This window comes from Centruroides vittatus, unplaced genomic scaffold (genome assembly GCF_030686945.1).
Source record: "Centruroides vittatus isolate TY-2023 unplaced genomic scaffold, ASM3068694v2 contig_595, whole genome shotgun sequence".
In the NCBI taxonomy this organism is placed as follows: domain Eukaryota; kingdom Metazoa; phylum Arthropoda; class Arachnida; order Scorpiones; family Buthidae; genus Centruroides; species Centruroides vittatus.
The window spans coordinates 958,434-980,569 of NW_027122359.1; the positions used below are offsets into that span (position 1 = coordinate 958,434).

The 22,136-nt window shown below is 27.6% G+C and overlaps 1 protein-coding gene across 8 annotated transcripts in view; it reads left to right on the top strand.

The window, feature by feature from the left end:
- LOC136979195 (semaphorin-1A-like) overlaps positions 1-22,136 on the top strand; it is a 264,778-nt gene that overhangs the window by 168,645 nt on the left and 73,997 nt on the right. For 3 of the 8 annotated variants that reach the window (XM_067275136.1, XM_067275138.1, XM_067275137.1), the window contains exon 1: positions 17,421-17,699. The exons of 1 other annotated variant lie outside the window; for it this stretch is intronic. The gene's annotated coding sequence lies outside the window, so the exon portion shown is untranslated. Of the gene's footprint in view, positions 1-12,913; positions 13,067-17,419; positions 17,700-22,136 lie in introns of those variants that run through there. 4 more of the 8 variants (XM_067275128.1, XM_067275135.1, XM_067275131.1 and 1 more) reach the window with 3 other exon arrangements.

Below are 22,136 nucleotides of genomic sequence, written 5' to 3' on the forward strand. Positions count from 1 at the left end.
TTTATTATATATGCTCTAAATATTCTTGTAGTTTTCTGTAGTATCCAATTTATGGTTGAATTAGATTTGGAAGGTTTTGATAAGGCTGTTGATTCCCAATCGTTCCTTATAGCACTATTACAGACAAGATGGAGATGATGAGTCATTCTTTGTCCTCTGCAGGTGCTCTGACCGTTGCACTTTTTCCTTTTCAGACAAACCTGTTTGTCTTCGTGTTGTTCACCGTACTACAGACACAACCGTCTTTCACGGCAATTAAACAACTTACTCTTTTTTTTTTTTCATATATATATTATATGTAATTTTTTTTTCTGTTTTCTTTCTCTGTCTAGGTTTATAACCGCCTTTCCTTCAACTTTCTGAACGATTTGAACTTGAATTTTCTAATAATTAAAATTATCTTGCATAATAAAAGGAAATAATTATACGTGTTAAAGCAGTTTTTAAAATAAAAAATACACCTTTTTCGCCGACATTTTAGTCAGTGCTTTCGCCTTTTTTTCATAATTTTCTGCAATTATTTTAAATTTCAAAATATATTTATCAGTAAAATACCAATTTTTGTAGGGAGAAAAATATTCTATAGATTAATTATTATTATTTTTTTTAAATTTCTTCCAGTAATTTTCATAGTTAATATTGGCGATATTTTTATGGAGAAAATCTTCTATCAGCAAAATTAATTTGCATTCTCGTTTGGAAATATTAGTCAATTATTTTAATTAATAACGTTAGATTAAATCTTTAATATTTATTTTCTAAATGAATAAATTCAATATTGAGCAAAGTCACTGAATGTTTCATCGTACAACACAAGAATATTATCGGATTGACGAACTCCTCTTCGATCTTATATATATATATAATTATTATTATTATTTAGTTTAGAAACTTATAGAGAGATAACTTAATTTATTATATTGAGACTATGTAAAACAGGATAAAATAAGGAAAAAAAAAAAATTACTTATAAATTTATAAACGGTTACGCTAGTCACGTGTTGCAAACTCGTCTGAGTAGAAGTAAAGTCAGCTGTGATATAAAGGTCGATGCTCCGATAGAACAGATTATCATTTCGTAATGTCGACGTCATTCATGTACTACTCGAGTGAATAGATGTAATTTGTCATCATGATACGTTTGTTATACTACACAAGTTTTTTTTTTTTTTGAATCTGTTTTAAAAGATACGGTTTTTACAAATTTATTTATTTATATAAGTTTGTATCTATTGTAACTAGAAGATAATTTAAAAAATATTACAATTTATTGATTATTTCATTCAAATTATTAATTTTTATCTTCTCGTTTTACCGATGCTTTTCAATTTATCTTTCACGCTTCGTCGATAATATACCTTAAGAGTTCAACTGTATGTTATTACTGCGTATTGTGAAAAGTTTTTTCATGTTAAACAAGCGCTTTTTGTTTCTAAATTTCGTTAAAATTTCGTAATTATATTATTAAAAAAATAAATAAAAATAAAATAAAGCCGAGTAAAACCTGAAAATCATCTTCTGGTTTTCTTTGTTTTATAAAATGCAAATTACTTCAGAGTCATTTCGTTATTAAAATATTGTGCTTCGATGAAAAACAGTATAGAAAGATTTAATTATAAATGCCTTACCGTCCATACTTCTAATTTATTTTTAATTGTCTACTTGGGCATTACTCATTAGTAAGACTTTATACTGGTGTTTAAAATTTGACAATAATGAGAGTTAGTTCAGTATTACCACAAACCACTAAAAAACAGGCTAACTTAATACAAACAAATATACAATTTGAGGTTGAAAAAGAATTTAATAATAGCATAAATTATTTATATATAACAATCAATAGAACTGATAATAAATTAGAATACAAAAAAATTTATAAAACCTATGCAAATACAAAGGGTACTTAATGGAAGGAAAGGAAACAGTTTATTCATTTAATTGTAATTGTGATCCAGCAAAAACTTATATAGGAGACACAAAAAGGACTTTAGGAATTAGAATAAAAGAATACATACGCGCAATAAAAGGAATTTATGCAAATTCTGCTGTTGCAAAACACTGTAATAATTACGGATGCCAAATCGATATAAATACAACAAACATAAAAAAAGAAAGAAATAGAATAAATAACAATTTAGGAAGAATAATCCACCAATCATGGGACACCATACTGGATGACGTTTACAAAAAGCAAACAGTATAAATGATTGATAGACTCACATTGACTTTGATGTTGTAAGTTAATGGTGAATGGAATCTCGATGTAAAGTTAAAAATCATTGGTTGATATTGTAATTTTTCTTAAAAAATCATCAATTTATTGTATTTTGTTTTATACAGAAAAATGAATATATGTAAATTGGTAATTAATAATTTTGGAAATATAATCCACTGTACTGTACAAGGTATTAGGATACGTTTTTACTGTAAGTTCTTTTTATAAAAAAGTATTTTATTATCGGGTATTTATTATACACAATATCTTATTTAATTATTTTTAGTGGTTTGTGGTAATACTGCTGGTGAGGGGCATGTTAGCCCGAAACACGTATAAGTGTACAGAAAAAATTACTACTACAGATGATATAATAAAGAAAATTTGTTTTTTCTGAACTAACTCTCATTATTGTGTCAAATTTTAAACACCAGTATAAAGTCCCACTAATGAGTAATGTCCAAGTAGACAATTAAAAATAAAAAGTATAGAAAGATGTGTTGTGGATGTGTTATGCCCCTCTATAAATCTTTTATTAAAGATTTATAGAGGGGCATAACAGATCCAGAAACAACTTTCTGTAATGATAAAAGATGATCGCAGTCCAACACAAAGAACAAAATGGTTGAAAAGAAACATGATATGAAAGGAAACTTTCTTCTACTTTTTTCTTTAACATGAAAACTTTTCTTGCTTTTATTCACAAAAGTGAATCGACGTTAATGATGAAGAACATAGTTAATGATCAATTCGACCATATTTAGGTCAATGCTACCTATTGGAACTAGTGTCTTTCCCATCTTACAGAAGAAGACATGTGCAATCTACGCTCTTCTAAACTATAAATCAGAACAGATAATTCTTTTAATGTTTAGATCCAGAAATTTTTGAAAAATAGCCCGTAAGTCTAAACATATAAGATGCGTTTAAAATCTTTAATACCTAGTAAATTCGCATAAACATAAATCGCTACATAATCATTTATATACTTGGCGGGGAGTCACTGCCGTGACTAGGAATTAAAATTAATTTTAATTCCATCATATTTGGCTGAAGCAATGCCACTTTGCCTCACGTTTTATGACGTGACATCGCTGAACATCATTTTGGTAGCATAATCAGGGGCCCCGGGCCCCTTACCATTATAAATAAGCACAGAAAATACATTTGAATGTTACAAATGCACTTACACTTATATATTTACAGTATCTAGGAGTTTATAGGCTAATATTCATTCACAGCACTAGCACCCCTAGTACATGCTACAAGGGTGGATGTGGGTTTACACATTCTAATTCTGGTCTCCCTTTACTAACGTTTTTATTTAGCTATTGTATCGTTTAAACGTGATTATTTAATTTTAATTTTTTAAATATATATGTAAAAAGTTCACTAAATATACTATTTTTATCAATAAAATGTTTATAAAATTTAAATCTAAGTAACATCATTTCGTTTCGTAAAGAAAAGAGAGTAATATAAAAATAATTAACATATTTTCTGTAAAAATTTACTCATTTTAGTTTATAATTTTCTCTAATATTTAGATTATTTTAAAATAATTCAATTCATTTCCCTTTATTTCCATCGCGAATGTCTTAGGGGAAAGACTTCCATTTAACACATCACTCGCTGAAAAATGCGAAAAATAATGTTAAAATATATTACTATTTACACAATATTTTCTCAAATTTATAAACAAAACATTTTTTTCTAATGAGATTTTATATATAACGAATCATTTTCGAATAAGTTGGAGAACATTCAACAATTCATAAATTACGTAGTTTAAATTATATATATATATTTCGGATATTAAGATATTTAGAATAACGTAACTAATTTACACTAATATCTTTTAAACGTCATATTAGTCGCTTAAAGCTATACCTTTAGAATATTATTCTTATTAATTAAATCTGACAATATCGCTTCCAACGTAACTTAATTTTATGCCACTTTACTCAAATCTAATACAATCTTATCTTAACTAACACAACTCTAGAAATGCCACGTTTCACTATTATTGAAACATGATTATTATTTATCAGTTTTATGCCATTTAAAATGTAACTTTCAATTGTTTACAGGTATAGCTTTACTGCAATGCACACCCATAAATTGTCTTACTTCACTGTAATATCTTACAATAATAAACACTCGTATTAACTTATTAAATTAATTTTTTAATAGAAAAAATTGTAAAATGTATTATTATTATTTTTTCGATTTAGAATAAGTTATATATTTTCAGTAAAATATACTCCAAAACTGAATAAAATTAACTATAAGAAAATATTCTTGGAAACAAGATTGGCATTGTAAAATCTTATCCGAAATTATATCGAATTTCATTTTCTGAGTTCCGAAATATATTTCAAATCAGATTTTTTTTTAACATAAAAGAAATCCACAGACAAGTAAATTTACGAAAAGAAATATATTCTTAGTCTTCGGCCTGAAAGGTAAAGTTAAAATAGAGAACTCGCGAAAGAACGAGATTTTCTAAAGTAAAACAAGATTTTTATAAAGAGAACTTTCTGAAAAATAGTATTATCGATTGAAGTAAATTGAATGGTTTTTACAGAAAGAAGAAAGAAAAGAAAAGAAAAAAAAGTGGTAAATTATCGAAAGAAGTTTCCAATTCTATTTCCAAATAGGGATGCTTTTACAATCAACTCATACAATTGTTCTTGATGAATTTATCTAGAAACTATAGGGTTTAATTTTAAAGACATTCTGTAAAATATAATATTACAGGACTAAGTTATCAAACGAAATACGATATATATCTTATATAAGTTTTGATTTTCTATAGACGAAAAGAAAAAAATAAAGTAGAGAAATAGTAGCCCTTACCTAAAGATTTTTGTTGCTTGGTATACGGGTGATGCTGTTTGATATGTTGAGTTAATGTCAGACTCAACGATAAACGAAACTGTCCTCCTACCAGCATGAACACAAAAGAGAAAAAATAACTACCAAACAGAAGAGTTTACCAAAAAACAAGATGCTGGAGAAAGTTTTTGTCAGATTAGAAAAATTATTACGGCATCAGAAATAAATTTAACAAGATTTATAACAGTAAAAAAAAAGAGGGGGGCAAAATATCAACCTTCTGTATTTTTAATGAAATGTTATTAGTATGGCTAACAGGTCACTTTCTTAGGAGATAAAACTATTTGGCAATTTATTTTAATTAACACGTTTTAATTGATAAGAAATTTTTATTAAATATTAAACAGAAGACTGCTTCTTACACATATAGAACCAATTACGATAAAATTGCGTGTGTTTATATTTACAAAAATCAAAGTTAATACAAACTTTTCTCTCGGTTTTAGATATTAATTTTATAGAATGCATTTAAATAAATAAATAAAAGAATTTTACGACGTTTTCTACGCTTTCTTTTCCCTTCTGGAAACTGCAAGAACGAGTTGATGTAGATCTATTATAGTGTAAATAAATACTTTTACATTGCTCGTAAAGATAAATTTATTTCTCTTACTATCATCAGCTTTAAATAAGATAATTCCTCTTTTATTTGTATGTGTATTTATATTTATATAGATTAAAGAGATAACTCTCTCTCTCTCTCCTCGTTCGATATGAAATCCTTTAGCACTACTTTTGGCGACACGTGCACTGAGTGATCTTGTCCATCTACAAACAGCATCTGGCTATCGTCCCGATGTAGATCGCTTAAGATAATTAAATAGGCTAATTACGGCGGTCCAGCATTTTAGAAGCGAATTCTAGTCGAACTGTTGCCGTAACTTCTATTAAGTTTGTGCTTTCAGCAGCGTATGTGACAGTTTCTGGCTTCCATCACAATTTATTCTGTGACAAAACTTTTCTTTGATTGTTTTCTCAGATTAAACTCATTATAATTTTAATTTATTGCTTTTTCTTCATTATAAAAGTGACGAAGGATGTTTCGGGAAGTCATTTCTATTGATTACAAGATAATGTAGAATGGAGACTAGCGAGAAGGGTGAGTGAAAAGGCTAAGGAAATATTCTTAGTAAACTTTTGTAAATATATAAATATTATTCAGCTAAGAAAAAGAAAAATATGGAAACTTCTGATCGAGAACTAAATAAGATTATAGGATTTATTAAAGACTACTTGTAAAGGATTTAGTTAAAGACTGCAATCTTTCTGAATTGAGGATTTCTCTACTTCTTTCTAAATTAGGTAGACGGGAATTTGGATTAATGAAGTTTGGAAGGATTACGAGAGTTGTCCTAATTTCTGCCTTCTTAATTATCGCAATTTTCCTCGAATGGAGCATTTAAAGGTTAAATCGACGAGGTCGAGCGAATCAATGGCTTTCCCAAATGAATATAAACTCCATTCGCACATTTAACATCCGGATAGCATCATATTTCCGAATTATTATCTAAACTTTAGCCTACGGGCATTTAAAATACAGTTATAAGGCTCCACTTACTGCTACTTATAAGTTTCTGATATCCTCGGGGACGGATATAAGTTGCAATAGAAGATCGTTGTTATTTTTGCTTACTGTGTATATATATATATTTTTTGTTCTAAAAATTCCAATATAGCCATTTTTTTTCTCCTCAAAAGTTAAATTTTTAAGAATAAATTTCAAAAAACGCATGACTAAATCGGATTTTATTGTAAGGGTTTCAATCAATAGGATAGGTTTAAGGTGTACCAGGACATGTAAACAAGATGCCTTAACCTTACCTACAACTCCGAGAATCGATAGTTTGGCAATGTCTTGGAACCATCTTGTGTAAATATTTCTTGTTACACTTTCTCGTGTTTTGACATCTTAATTCTTCTTTTCTTCCTTTCCTTCTCATCTTTTGACTTATAGATTTTCAACTTTCTTTACTTCTTTTTTAAAACTTTTATCTTGTTATTTTAAAGCATCTGTTGAAAATTAGAAAATATATTTTATAAAAATATATATATATATATATACTCAAAAAATTTCTATTTTAGGTCACTGGGCTGTGATGAAGTTGGTTAAAGTTACTTTTAAGTTTTGTTTATTTTATATAAAAAATAGTTTACATAATTCAAGTTTTAAAACTTTTTTGTATCAGCAGGATAATGAGTTTATGGTAAGAAACCCTCTTTTTTTCTTGATATATATCGAATCTCTACGGTGTAAATTTCAACAAATTGCACATGTTGACACGAAAAAATTTGAATTGTAAAGAATAGAATCCGTAATCAACCTCTTTGTGAATTTAGTAATGTAAAACTTCATTCGCTTCTTCGAACATTTTGTTGATTTAATAATTATTTCAGTGTTAAAAAAACGGGGTAGTAACACTTTTTATTTAACTAATTAGTAAGATAATTTGTAAGAATTTGCATTAATAAAAGACATACTTTTACGAGAATTATATAAAATCGATTTTTGCATCTTTCCCGATTTACACCTTTATATATGTAAAGTAAACATATATACAGCAAGTTTGGTTCATTCGGTGTAAGTAAAAAAAAAGAAAGAAAGAAAGAAAAAAAATACAACTGAATAATGAACAACATCCAAAATAGCTTGAGTTAAATCTAATAACGTAGAGCAACATGATTCTTTACACATGTCTCCTTATAGACTTTACCATCTCTGATGATGTGTAGGTGATTTTAACTATAGTCTACAGTAACTGCTCTTGTGCTGTATTTTCAGATTAATGTTGTTTCTAACTGACAAGATCTGTTTACTTTCAGTAAAAGTCGCCACCTTTACTGCGTGTTACCGTGAAAATTTCATCTTAGACGTAATCGAACTTTCTTCGACATTAGTCACGTTGCGTTACAAGCTGCTATAGTCAGGAAATGGCCAAGAATTCCGAAGATAAATGGGAAAACATAAAATTCGGGATGGATGTTTAATTAAACAATTAAACAGTAAATCGATTACAACGTGTATTTTTATTTTTTTGAAAGTTTTAGAATGCAATATCAACGTTATCTATTTTATATGAGATTTTTAAATAATTAAAATTCTTTAATAATTACTAAGGTTTAAAGTTCACCAGTTAAGGGAATTAAAGTTGATTTTAAAATATTTATACGTTGTATATTTCAAATTTTAAACGTGATATCGTTTACAATTTTTATGAGCTTTTAAACGACGAAAAATTAATTTTAATAAAGTCGAATGATTGCTTTTCGTCACGTCTGTCTAACCGGATACGCTTTACTTAAGTTAAATTTTACGAGTGCAATGCTCTAAATAATCATAATTTATCTGAAAAGTATAAGTGGTAAAGAAGCATTTCTTTTGTCTTTCTGAAGAGAAAATTCTATTCTAAATTCCACAAAAGGTTCATTATGCTGTAGATCTGTTGCATTCTGATAGAGTCTGATCGAAATTGAACTTAAACAGTCTTGTACTAGTATTAAGCCTCCTACTTCTTGCTGCTTGAAAGATGAACTACTCCAAATTGTGGCTAAAAAGGAGGACAATTGATGCGAACATGCAATACGTCGTAATTGCTTCCGGTTTCTAGTGTAGAGAAGTCAAATGATCGCTTTTTGATCTCTTCCATTGTCCTGTTTTAAAAGTAAAAAGATGCTGTTCCTTTTCCGTCTTTTCATTCGATTTTAGAGATTCTCTCTCTCTCTTTTACTTTGGCCATCGTTGAAAAGAGGGAGGGGGAAAAATAATTTGAATATTTTAAAGACTTTCTTACAAAATTCTTTCGATGAATCGCTTCTTCTGTTCGATGTTAAATGTTCGTCGAGATTTTATTTTATACGTATTTTGTTTTACTTTATGCAGAATTGAACTTTTGCTTCCATATTTTGTTTTCTGTGCAGCGGTGAGTAACGCGTACAAAATGATTTAAATTCAAAACATGCTTCGCAACCTTAGTACCTGTTTGCGTAACTGTTTGGACTGGTCCTGCATTCAAGGTCAATGATGAAGAGCAACCAGGTGAAGCGTCTCCCACAACTATACGGAGAGGTCATGAACTTTAATCTTTATGTAGTACAAGTTCCCAACAACAGTAGCCATGTGCAAGAAAATGACCGGCTTGAAGAGTACGTGGCGAATTTCCCGCTTTTCTTAGGACAGGCTGCTCCTTCTTAATTTAGAATGTGTTTAAATTAACTTGTACATCATATCCTGTCTTCGGGAGTATAAAATAACAAACCCACACTATTTGATTGTCAAAAAAATAAAAAAAATATATATATATATAAAAATAAAAGTTCGTTCAGCAAATTGACTTACTTAAGATGATTTCTTTCAATGTTTAACTGCTTCTATAATAAAATTCTAATAAATTTGAAGTTTTTTTTATACTTATTTTTTACGTAAAATACAATATAAAGTGGAATTACATCAGTAAAGGCTCAGAGGAAAAAAAAATGATGTAGCTCTCTACACCATAAGCCAATGATTGAATGAAAAAAAAGAAAAATTTGAAATTTCAGATGGTATTGAATGAAATTTTATTCTCTGCATTTTGTTAAAAAGAAGAAAATTCTTTTAGCAAAGTATGCAGTCATTTTCAGTAAAGGACGAACCTCCATTTCTTAAAAGGATTCGATTGTTCTTAAAGAGGATAAGACAGTCTAATCATTTCTTAAACTGTCAAAAGACGAAAAAGATAAACTCATCCGAGACATTTTAGTATCCGAGTGTTACAGGCAAAGAAATGATTGAAAAGAAGGTAAAATAGGGGGGGGGAAGACAAAATGAGAAAATCGAAGATGGGGGGATGGAAGCATACGCATAGAAGGAAACTTTATTGTCGACTGAGTTATAGCATTGATTACTTGTTTCGTACTAACTTTAAAAGGAATCTTAAAATGCTTCACAAGATTGTTTTCTGTCTAACTTGTCCACGATTCACTCTGATTGATGCTTATGAAGATTTTTTCCTACCATTTTTTACGGCAATAATTGAATTCTTAATGCTTTTCATGTGCATTTTTTTTGAAATCTCTTCCTTGTGGTATTGTATTGTACTTTTATACATCGTCCCTAGAGATATTAAATTTTAACAGGAAGTATCATGCAGTTAATTGATACTAGAATAACAAATCTCTTATCAATTATCTACTATATGCTTTATACTGCACCTCAAAACTATAAGGGTAGGATCGATAAATTATTATCAGAGTGAAAGGGCTTTGCAACGACCCTGTTTATCTAATGAGAATCATTGAAGATAGTCAATCTCAGCTGTAATAATTCTTTTTTTTTTTTTTTTTTTTTAAAGGTGAATAGAAACTAATTAAATTTCTTTATCTATATATATACTTAAATTATCGAAATGTATTTATTTATAAATCTAGGTGAGGATTAATTTTACACATCTTATCATACTTAACGAATGATTTATTCCATTGTCACGACACAACTTTTTCGTTAAGATGATTCGCTGTTAAGCTATTAGAGACTGAAAACATCGATGTGATAATAAAAAAATTTAAAAGATTTGACTATAATTATTTTATTATTTTACACTTATCTAATTATAATTGAATAAGAGCTCGTGTTATAGGTATTAAAGTCACTTACATTTTTGTTTTTTTCTTTTTAAGAAAAGAACCCCTCGAGTTCTACTTAATTTAGAGAATAATCTTTCATTCAAAGCCTTAACTTTATGTATTAATATCGTTTAGTATTAAAATATTCTAATTAGATACAAGCTGATCATAAAACTTATATCCATTTGATTCTGTTTTAATTAGTTATTTAATACTTTATTCAGTTTCAGTTTTTTATTTTTCGAATTTATTTTACTTATTTCTACAATTATTCTTTATTATATTTACTATTTACATGTTTTATTTTTTATATATTATCAATTAGAAAACAGAACCTCCTAATAATAAAATATTAGTAAATAATTTTCTAGTTATTTTCTGTATTTACTCATAAAAGGTATTTATATATTTACACACACTAATAGTAATTATTGACTAAATGGATTGGTTATCTACAACAGATAAATTATATTTATTTGCATATGTCAGTGCATACAAATATGCTAAAAATCCATAGATAATGTGATATTTTTGTCACATAATCTATGAATATTTTACTGGAATATTCATACACATAGACTAAATATACAAAAGATAAGCTTTGTACTAAATATGTGCTCTACGTGTTCGGAAGTTATATACAAAAGTCATGTAATTTATAATTTATAAGTATCGTAAGTGGGCTATTTTCCATATTTGAAACATTTCTTATTTACTCCGTATAACCTATATAAACTATTTATTATAAGTAATATAGAGCATGATTCCTGCAAAGCTAGAACATTTTCTTTATATGTATAGGAGGAATATGTTGCAAATTTAAATATTTTTCCGATAAATTATTCACTTTACAAATAAGTTATTATAGAAAACTGTCTTCATTTCGTTCAAATATTTTATTATAGAGATTGTTGGTTATTTCATTATTTTCTTTAACTAAAAAAAAAGGATTATATTCGATATTTTCCATGTTGGATTTTTAAGGAAGGAAACGAAAATTTCAATTTTATTTATTAACATTAGTTAAATTAAAGTATTAAATTATTCATAATTACTCATTTTTATAATTACACAATGTTTCCCTCTTGCTAATGTTAATTTTAATATTATACTAGATTATTTTGAGCGAGAGCATAACGTGTGTAGGTTTTAGGTTGCCCACACGTTGCGCTTTCACAGAACTACCCTCGAAGTGATTAAATTAATAAAAAAACAAATAAAATCTATCAAAAGCAATGACACCATTCTTCTAACTCACCTGTCTAATTGTATAAAATTAGAATAATATTTGTTTTCCCTATTCGATTCATCTAAGGCTACGAACACTAAATCAATTTTCATGTATAATTTTCTTGAAATGATTCGCAACGGAGGAAAGTCTAACAGTATCGGGAATACACCCAAATTTATTTATCAATTTACCAAGTAATTATTAAAAAATGAAGGAACACGTTAGTAATTTTCGGTGAGTCACAAAAGTTATCTTCCCAAAAGAGTTTTGACTCGTTTGTAAGCTAAATTAAGATCGACCATTATAATTACAGAATATTAGTCATGTAACTTTATTAAAATTTGAATAGTAGCATTAATTATTAACAGTACTTGACGTTAGATATTCATTTACAAAATTAATTTGCACACTGTTAACTGAAATCAAAATTCAATATTGAAATTTTGTGATTAGTGGGTTATAATGAAGAGAAAATTCAATATAGATTTAAACCTTATACAGGATCAACGATGTAGTTTACGAAAGTTATAACGCACATAAATTTTCAATGGTGTATAAAAGTGAATTTCATCCCAGACAATATTCAAATTTGATATTCATACATCAGACTTACTTACATTTGTTTACTGATTAGAAAAACCTAAAACGTAATCAAGTTCATAATTCACAAGCAATCCTCTTAGTTTTATCCTAATCCCAAAACACAGCTACATCTTTGCTAAAAATATCTATACATAAAATTTCTAGTATAGAACACAATAGTACAATATAAAAAATGATTTGTATTAATACAATAGATATAATCCTGTGTATATTATATTTAGGCCATATACCAGGGAAGTATTTCACCAATGTAATTTACTAAAACTTTCATTTTCACTTTGAATGAGAAAGTTTGTAAATTATGTATTTCCTTTGAAACATTCACGACATCTGGATTTATGTATTTGACAATTACTTCCGCTCGGTGGCATTAGTTTTACTTTATTTCTAATTGTCATTGTTCCGGGTTTATCTTGTCTTCGCACAAAGGGACCTAACTAATTCTGCTAAAACTCTAATTTGGGAAAGAGCTTTGTACGGATTATTGATAATTTTTACCGAAATTATCGCATTTCGTACAGGTATTTTTGTTTTTCTATAAACTTCCATCGTTCATCGTGTATATAATTAAATATAAACTTTTTATTATTATTATTATTTTCTCCTTTAAAATAACCTTTATAAATTTTGTTTTTATTCGAATTAATTCTTTTTATATTTTTTGATATCGGACACGCGATTTTAATGTTTATGAATACGATTCTAGTTAAAAGTAAACGTAGATTTTAATAACGTAATAAGAGAATTTAAGCGGTGTTATTGTTATTGATTATTTAAAATGGTGAAAATAATAAATGATTTTTTAAACTGACGATATGGACAAACGTGTTTTTTAATGCTCATAATGAGAATATCGCACTTCGCTGTTGAATTACATCTGGTTTATATATAAGAATCTACTTATTAAGTTCCACCATATTTTTCCATTGCCGTGACATCATCATCTCCTTTATCTTCTTTTTTTTTTTTTTTTTTTTTTTTTTTAAATTTAGTAAATGACCTATTGTCTGCTTTCTTTATGTGAAAACTAGGAGTATGTTTCCAATGGATGAATATGATGAATTAGGATATAAGATTACATTTTTGAACAACATCATAAGAAAAGTGTTGATTTACTTAATGGGCTATTTGCGAATTCTATCGATACCTCTCTCCTATAGAGGAAAAAGAAAAAAATATGTATTAAATTCACTTTTTTTCTTTAGTTTAGTTGAATTTAAAGTGGAATTGATATTCATAAATGATCTCTATGCTTTATTAACCTTTAGTAAAGATGGTGAATATTAATAACATTCATTTATTTTTAGTTTGTTGTCGCGTGCTCTTGCAGATTTTGCGAGGTTTTTTTTTTCCTTTCTTTTCCCATTTTTTATGCGGTACCAATTTTAAATTACTATTTAAAGTAAACTCTATGTTATGATATAGACCGATAGTCGAGGTCGTTTAGGTTATTGTTGTAAACCAGATAAACCAGTGACGGGTCTAGATAGGTAAAAATCATGCAACGGGATGGATAGACCCCACGTTTTCTTTGTCCCTCTCGTCGGAGGCCCTTAATAACTCGGTTTCAAGGATCACAATCTTGATTTTTTTTGGCAGGAGGATCAACCTACTCGAATTTTACTTCAGATATGGAGCAATGGGTTTCTATCCGCGTATAATTCTAATTATCTTCAAGAACATACATGGCAATTTGTGTTCTTTGAAGCGGTTCTTAAAGTATTAATAAACTAAGGTCAGCGGTGATTTGTAGGAAGAACGAATAGAATTTTGTTTTCTTAAAGTTTTGCATAATAAAATGGTGGACGTTACAAAATACTGCTTAGATAAGCGATAAGAAAAATGGTAAATAAAAGCTTGCATATGGCATATATATATATATATTTTTTTTTTGCTAAATGAATAATAGAAGTAATCGTGAAGATCATTTATTAAACGATAGAAACATTTGAAATTACATTCTAAATTTGTTAGGTAGCATTTTTAATGTCAGTGGGAAATGAGCATTGTAATTATCGAGTGATTGCTGTGCTGAGTGGATTGCGTGGGTTCTTGACCCCGAGTTCTATCCAGGGACAAGTTCTCACTAGGCAAAGTGTAGGGCAACTTATGAGGAAATAAAATATGTTAAAAGACTTACGGGGAGGGTATAATTAAAGTGAATTATGTCTAATTTAGTAAACTTTGTTTTAGAATTGCTATAAATTATTTGTCCAGGTCGTAACATAAAAATTCCGACTATTAACTTTTAAAACCTTTCCTTTTAAATTGGGAAGTGTTTATTGTTATTAGTATTGTCGACTCCATTAAAAAACAAAAACAAAACAAAAAATAACTACTTTCTATTTTAAATAGGGACTGTATTTACTTTTAAAATATACCACGATAATAAAGACATCTTCCAAAAATGATAATTGAGGAGTTGAGACGATAACAGCCCTCCGGATGATTAAGCAAAAGCATTTAAAGAGGGATGCGATGATGATAATAAGTAAAATTTTCTTCCTTTCTAAGAAAATTGATAAAGCAAAAAGAACTATTTCGCAAAGCTTTTGAATTTATACTATTTTAGTCACTTAGACCTATATATAGCTTTATAGATTATGCTTCTCCTCACGTTTATATTAAGCTAATTAGCCTTGAGAAAACAGGAAAACCAATATATAGGCCCTATATATATATATTTCTTAATATATCATTATTGCTTCTGTTATCTGGTTGTAGGATATATTTATGGCGTTAATCTTGTTTCATTTAGGATCTGTATAGTTTCAGATTAAAGTATATGTACCCATCGGATAATCGGTACTCCAACCATCTTTATTTCTTATCCTATTTGGTCAATATTATCCGAAAAACAAGGATGCTTTTATTGATCATTATCTTGCTTCTACCAGTTACGCTTCGCCTTTTGTTTACGTGATTTCGTAACCTAGATACGAAGAATACAAAAAAATCATTATCTTAAGAAATTATTCTTCGATTTTACGAAGAATTAAAAGAAATTATTTAAAAAATATATTTTCCTTTATTATTATTATTATTATTATTATTAAAAAATTAAACCTAAAAATAATATCCGCCATCTATCGTTAACGAAAAGTACTAAAATTTTCAATTCGCTCCAACGAATTATTAAAATTTCCTTGTTTAATTCGGCGTTGTTAAACGAATAAAACGATTTAAAAAAGAAAGAGAAAAAAGCGTAATTAAACCGACAAGGAATAAGTTTGTACAGCGTTAATGACAATTATCATACGTAATCTTTTGAAATCTGATGATAAATCGGGAGAACTAACTCATGCGAGCTAAATATAGAGAAGGGGAGAAGTTAATTCAACCCCCTAACTATAGGTTGCATGACTAATATATATTGAAAAGTGCCAAGAATAATTTTGTTTATATAACTGACGAACTATTATCGTCTTTCACGGTATCAATTGATGGTTTACGATCAACATCATACGCATGATTGTATGCTGTATTATAATTATCAACAGCATCATCTACATGACTATATGTAGATCATATTCATCGGAAGTGTCGTGTTTACATTAAACAATCGCCATATTCTATCTAGAAACAATATAGTTTCCAGATAAAATTTTCGAAAGTTTAATACTTAATTTAACGCTAATGATGTAAAATTAAACAAAGAAATTCGAGATTAAAAATAATAAAAATCTGTAAAATTTTTAAGTGTAAAATAACCTTTTTTTTTTTTTTTTTTTTAATTCAGTGTTTCTTCCCATAATAAATTTTCTTTTATATTAAAAAAATTTCCCTTTTAATTTCACTTATTGTATACAAAAATCAGTTAAATCACTTGTAGAATTTTTCAATTTTTAACTATTTTTTATTATTATTTTATTTTAACGTTTTATTTATTCAATTTTTATATATATAAATATATATTTTTCATTTTAAAAAAAGAGAAAGAAATATATATATATATATAAAAAAGTGAGAATTTTTCTCATTTTCCGTTCTTCAGCTGGAATAATGAATAATGACTTTTGATATATTCTAACGGTCAAACATTTTATAAAAATGGAAAAAAAAGAGAAAAATCAAAATGAAAAAATAAAAGTTAAACATTTATTACCGAAAAAGTCTGGATTTTATAATAGGAAAAAGAAGGAAAAAAAAGCCAGTTTTATATTATTTTCATTTATATGTAAAAATCGACCGAGAGCATTTTAACTATAAACAAAAATGGTAAAAAAAATAAAAGAAAAAAGGTACATGTTATGATTGTAAATAGTACAAGATATTATTCAGTTTTAAAACGACTATTTGTGGATTTTATTTAAATTTTACATGAAACTTTCTTTAAGAATAATCGGAAGATTATTCGAAGCGCGGACAAAAGAAGGAAACGGGAGGAGGAAGTTTGCATTTTAATATCAGCTTCTTCATATTCTTGGCTATATGCCAATCTTTATGTTAGTTTCCAGCACTCTTTTACTAGCCTCTACCCCATTGATATTTCTTCCATCGTCAAGAAAAAAATATAATAAATAAAATACATATATACAGTATATGTGACGTCTATCAGCAACATGCAGATTTTAATTCCTGCAAATCTTTTAACATATTTTTCATTTCTCTTTATTGTCATCAAATGAAAAATCATCGTAGCATAATGCGAGATATTAAAATATTTTCCACTGTTGTAAACTCGTTGTTAATACTCCAACTACATTTACTACTTCCCCTTTAATTTCTCGATTCCGTTAAAATCTTCTGCCGTCTCTTTCTCTCTCCCTTAGGGTTTTTAAAAGAGAGTCAACCCCCTCTCTTTTCGTATTCTTGCCTCTAGCCAGAGACGTCTTTTACTACGTCACGTGAACGGATTCGACCCCCGTCACGTGACCGAAACGTTAGCCAATCGGGTGATCGCAGCCCAACGAATAATGGCGAACCTGTACGAAGTGGTGTCGGTGAGCGTCGTTTTCTCTCTAGTGTGATGTTTCGGGTGTGAATGTGTGGGATATACACACCTTCGACCGGTAGTTACGACTTGTACTGGTGCTAAACACTTTTTTGGATTGTGTTGATTGATGTAACTGTGAAGCACCTTTACGTTTTTAAAACGACTTCTTTCTTATGCGGACGTGCGGATCGAAGGAATGACCTGAAATGTCTTTAGAAGTGAGTATGTTCGACTCGTACAACCTCTACTACGGCATTAAAAACTTTAGCATCGATTACGCGCCGCTCATCTCTACGTTTTATGTCTATTACATCCATGTGTTTGTTTCGTTGTCAATTTCATCGGTTAACGGCGCCGTTGCTAATTCCTAGATTTTAATTAATTAAAACCCTTTATACACATAAATTCTGCCTTGTTACTACTGCTAATCAGTCCCCTGTATGCGGACTTCACTGCTAAAGCGACCGTTATAGATGCATATATATATATATATACAATTTTTATATCTTTATCGATTCTATAAATTAAAGAAGGGATCTAATTTAAAATATTTACACTCCTCACTTAAATATAGGCTATTGAATTAAAGCGTGTGTACACTTTAAGTAATATAATATTAACTAAACAAGAAGAACAAATAGAAATATATGAGTCAGTTGGATTTTATTATAGAAAAAAAATCGATATTTTAATCCGTGATAAGGTTAAAAACCTTTTTTTTCTATTTTTATAAAAATAATATTTGTATTGATAGCAGGGTGTAGGCTTTATTAATAATGAGGAACCGCCCTAAAGAATTTTATTTTTATTATCTGTTATGTTTGGATTAGATAAAATTAAATGATTAGTTAAGAGTTTTTAAGGTTAATTTTATTAATGTTTTACATTATATATATCTCCAGGTTTTGATATTGCTTAAGATAAAATTATATGCCTCTAACAGAGGTGGAAAAAATCTATTATAGATAAACGTATTGCTCATCTGTAGTAGATTATATGTATATGTATATATAAATCTATTACCAACAGCATTGTTCATCAGTAACAGATCTATTTTGTTACATGAAACTTACCAATTTGATCTAGGGAAATATAAATCCAAAACTAATAACCTTTGTAATCTAAATATGCATATTTTTCTTAAAAATCAATAGTTTTAAATTATAAACTGTGCAAGTTAGCATCTATAAACCATCATTTTAAAAAATATTATAAACAATACCTGTACATTTAATGCTCTCTTGATGTTTTATATTTTATAATTTTGTTTCTTACATTAGTAACTTTTCATTTTTGTCTGTCTATACTTTAAATCTAAAATATTTATAAGCTTATACAAATTTAATGCAAGTTATCTTTTGCTATACTGTTATTATAAAGGTTATCTTCTAACTTTAATTATTTATTTTCCTTGTGACAGTTTCTGATATTATTTTAAATAATTGGAAAATTATGATTGATACTAGATACTTTTTTATTGAAATATATGTAAGTGTAAATATATTTATGTAGGTCCATAAATGACAATTTCCAAATTCACATCTAGTTTCAGACAAATTATTTCCAGCAGCTAAAGTTAGTGTTTTTGTTATTTAATTTAAAATCAAATTTATTTTGTTAGGGTGTAAGTGCAAAATATATTATACATAATCCCAATAATAACTGATAGTTTTATAGAATTATTAATTTTAAACTTGTGTCTTAAGTTTACCTTTTGACCTCAAGGGAGCTATTGGTTTCTTCTTTCAGTGTTTTCTTAGGAAACTATGTCTATAAATTCTATTTGAGAGTTAAGATTCCTACTGAAAAGACTGACGGTCATATATATATATCAAATATAAATTTAAAAGATATATCCTTGTGCATACATTCATTAAAAGATAAACAGTCTTTAAATTTATAATATAGAAGGAAAAGGAGATATCTGATTGATCTATATTTAAAGCAAATGTAGTCTCCTATAAGTTTGTCCATTTTCATATATTATCTTAAAGGCGTAATTTCGAACGTGTCTGGTAGAATAAGTTTATTATCCGACATCAAGGTAGATTGCGTTCCATTTAATTGTGCTCGTCTTATGGGTCTTGATGGTTCTTTACATCACAGGGGCACTACACTTGATCTATACTGTAATTTGGCTGCAATTCAAGTTGGACCAGACTTACCTAGCTAGTTTCCTTAGAAAATAATCAAACAGTTTATATTTAAAAAGTAACCTAGACAAACTTAGGTGGTTACTGCTTTTCAATGACACTTTCATGTTAACTAAGAAGAAAAGGTAATTAATCACATCTTTTTGGAACCATTGAGAAGAAAGATTGTGCCAAATTTGTCATTGTTAGTCACTTCACAAAATTACATACGCAAATTTAAATATATTCAATATACTAAAAGAAGGTCGGATTTTTGAAAAATTTTAAATTTTGAAAATTATAACGATAATTAGAAATTTTAATTTTAAATTACGTCTTCTAGTAATATATTTGTAATTATTTATGAATAGTTATTTTTATAATTAAAAATATTTTGTGTTAAATAATTTCATGTACTTATTTTAAAAGAAATGTTAATAGTCTATTTATGTATCTACATATTATATTAATTTATTATATATTTATGTAATTTATTTATTTATTAGTGCAAGGTTTTTTACCCTTTGTACAGGGAACAAGAAAAACAAAAAAAATTACCAACAGACAAGTTAAATAAAACAAACACCAATACACTGAATATAATAGTTAATGTACTGTACAATATCCAAATTCATAAATGCAATAACCAATACATAAAATACAATATCCAGTGCAAAATACAATATCCACCGTATAAATACCATATCAAATACAGAAATACAATTATATTATATATATAATAAGTCTTGGATATAGATATATAAATATTATTGTAACATATTACAATAAATGTATATTTTACTTATTTTTTATTTTATTAATTAATATACAATATTTATGTATTTATCACATAAACATTGCATATAATATTATAATATAATTATAATATACTAAAAAATGTATATTATGTTTGAAATATTGTTTTTTGCTTTAAACCAGTAACATTATTGGATCTTTCTTCATTTTACTTGCTTCACTACTCATTAAGGAGTAAAATTCTTAAATTCTCCTCATTTATATTTAGTTCCCTAAACAATTCATGTTCATTAACTAAGTATTCAGTAGGTTTAGCTGTAGATTTTATACTTAAACACTAAGTGTATACAAAATCAATTTTATATAATTCCTGTAGAACAGACTACACTCACACATGATTAAAATAGGTTATGTAGCTTAAAATAGTAGATTCTACTTGTAAGTCTAGACAGAAATTTTGTTAATTTTAGATGAAATTGTAAAATAAAAATTGTATATATTTTTCTCATCTATTATATATATATTTTTTTGTAAAAATATAAAAAAGTAGTTAAAAAATTTTTTACAAAATGATGAATTGAATGACAAAGTACAATAATTTTATTTTATTCTTATGAATAGCAATGTTTAAAGTGCACAGCTATTATTATCTATTCAAAATATCTTTTTGATATGCTATGCTAATGCAATAATAATCTAGAATTCATATTTAATGATAAAGTACATTATAATAGTTTTCTATCCTGGATATTTTATTCTTTAAAACGTTCAATTCTCAGATCATTTTTATACGTAGCTATCAAAGACAAACAATGGCAATTGTTATTTGATTTTGACCTTGAATAGAATTGTTGTCCTTCATATTTAATGTTATTTCAAGCATAGTTCATTTTTGTTTACATTAGTTTGTTTATTTGATATCTTTGCATAAAATGTAATCATTGGAATCATTGTTTACCATTGAAATACGAAGAAAATACAAATATACATACAGATTTCGCACCATACATATGATAGAACAGAAAAATTTCATCAATTTTGAATTGAATCAATCCTTATATAAGTTTTCTTTGTGCTTTATAATACTATTTAATAAATAAAATTCAGTATTGAAAAATATTTTTCTATACTTGTCTGATTTTTTGCAGACGAAAAGTTTCGTCTTTAAAATCAGCATCATTTAATAGAATTGAATTTGTCTTTGAAAAGAATAATAATCTTGTTTGCTACTGAAATTCTATTGAGTGGCAGGAGATTAAAATTTCAAAACTGACATTAGTGTATATTGCCAGAAATATCACTAAGGAAGCTGGATTAAAGATTTCTGGAAATTGACAGTTATGTGTATTTGAAATGCAATAAAGGCAGCGGCGCATTTCAATCCCTCAAAACCGACATTTTGTTTTCTTTCGAGAAGATTAATGGCACCAAAAATAGTTGGAACCGAATCCTATCTTAATTCATTTCAGTATAAAGGGAGTAATCCTTCTAAAATCCATCTACACTTAATTTTGATATTCCAATCTTAAATGCGACCTAATTTTAACCGAAAAGCAATATCCTACGCCCGGTGGCAGTATATTTAGTTAATTTGTTATATATCGTAATTAAATTTCAAATTTTGGTAATAATTAAATTTTGAAAGTTTAATTAGAAATTTAGAAACTTATTAAATAATAAATTTTGCTATGGTTGTAACGGGTTTAAAATTTCATATAGTGACATTTACGGTTATACAAATTATTTCCCATTTGATGAGCAGTTAAT